This window comes from Pantherophis guttatus, chromosome 2, assembly GCF_059756535.1.
Source record: "Pantherophis guttatus breed Tessera chromosome 2, ASM5975653v1, whole genome shotgun sequence".
Lineage (NCBI taxonomy): Eukaryota > Metazoa > Chordata > Lepidosauria > Squamata > Colubridae > Pantherophis > Pantherophis guttatus.
In genome coordinates this window covers 133,859,905-133,861,810 of record NC_142064.1, presented here as the reverse complement: position 1 = coordinate 133,861,810, position 1,906 = coordinate 133,859,905, and positions in this window count along the sequence as shown.

Here is a 1,906-nt window from a genome sequence, read left to right as displayed (position 1 = left end):
ACAAACATTATTTCTCACATTTCCTTCAAATAACAGGAAGCATATGTAGATCTTTCTACTGTTTTATATTTTTATTTATTTATTTTGTTAAGATATATTTGACTTTTTGGGTAAAACAAATTGAAATAAGGCTACTGATCCAAAATTGTCCCAAGTTTCATTAGGAAATTCTGAACCTGGATCGCCACACTTAACTCAACATTTAACCACTGTATTGAAGACATTGAAACTACAATCCTAGTTTATATGACATAGGGCCAGCAAATTTCCCCATGTACTGTATAATATAAAAGTTGCCAACTGACCCACGGAGGGAGACACAGGATATTATACTACCTATATTGGCAGATTATTGCTCTTCCTATTAAATAATGTAGTTTATTTGAACCTGTGCAGCCACTTACCATCTATTTTCTAAGAAGCCCTTTGAGATCTATGAGGGGACAAGAAACATTATTGGAAATACAGGACATGCTTCCAGAGAGTGCTTTGCAGCATTCTGAGTTCCCATTCATTTAATAATATAAAAAGGGCAGGGAGCTTGGGTTGAAAAGTGTCAGCAGGCATAATTTTCTGAGGCCTAAGGAACAGTTGCCTTAAACCACAGTATGTGAGGCTGCCTACAGTGCCCAAAATCATTTTTTGTAGCTTGAAGTATTATTTTGTAGGCCATGAATTTGAAAAACTATTATATATCTACTACAACTAATATTAAAATATTAATTAGAATAGTGGTTAATGAAAAATGCTGCAGGCTAAATGATTGAAAAATTATTTTTACACTTTTTAAAATGCAAATATATTAGCGTTCAATGACCCATCATGTTAGTTTCCTTTGTACAGCTAGTCCTCCACTTACGACAATTGAACCCAAAATTTCTGTGGTTAAGTTAAACATTTGTTAAGTGAGTTTTGCCAAGGTCGTAACTATAAAAAACAATCATAGGTCACTTTTTTCAGTGCCGTTGTAACTTGTGACAGTAACTTTGTAACCTGTCACTAAGTGAACCGTTGTAAGTCGACGACTACCTGTAGTTCACCCTTTTATTGTACACATTATCTAACAAGGCATCACATTTGGGAAGAGTCTGCAACCTGATTTATAGCATGAGCAATTACGTTATCCGAATGTGTTGTGTATCAGTGTATCAGCAATATCTTTCAACATGTGAAAAGTGCCCCTTAACGAGACTAATTTCATTTCTTCTTTTCTTGAAAAATGCGCGCTTCACTGACAGGAGCAAGCAAAAGCTTAAATACTGTGAACGCCAATCCCTCTTCTTTTTTTTTTAAATTTGATTTATATGCCGCCCTTCTCCGGAGACTCAGGGCGGCTTACAATGTTCTTCTTCTTCTTCTTCTTAACACCTTCTTTGCACTAACAGGTAAGAGAGAGAAACTATAGCGAAACCACTGAATCGGTGGCCGGATGCCAACCCCCATTTCACCGATTCCCAGGAAACAGCTCAGGCGTCACTAGCCGTTACATAACGCTTTCATTAAATGGAGGCAAAAGCGGAACCTCGCTTTCCACATCCGAGCTAAAATGGCACCACATCCGTCACTTTTTGCTAAGGCCCATGAGCTTCGTCATCCCCCATTGGCCAATTTAAGGCCGTCCGCGTCCCTCATTGGACTAGGCAGGTTTCCGCCTCCCTGTTGTTGCTGCCCTTCGGATCAACACTTAACCGCTCCGAAAGGCTTCTTTTCCCTCAACTTGGCTCTCCGTAGGCGCTGCGCGTGTCATTTCCTGCCCTGTCTCCGCCTTCTTTTCCTTTTCATGAAAACCTCGCGCGGCCTTCTCGAGCTCCGATTGGGTTACAAGCAGGTCGGTCACGAGTCAAGCGGTACGATTTCATCATACGCGCGAAGCTTCCGAAACTTCGCGCGACAGCCGATTGGCAGG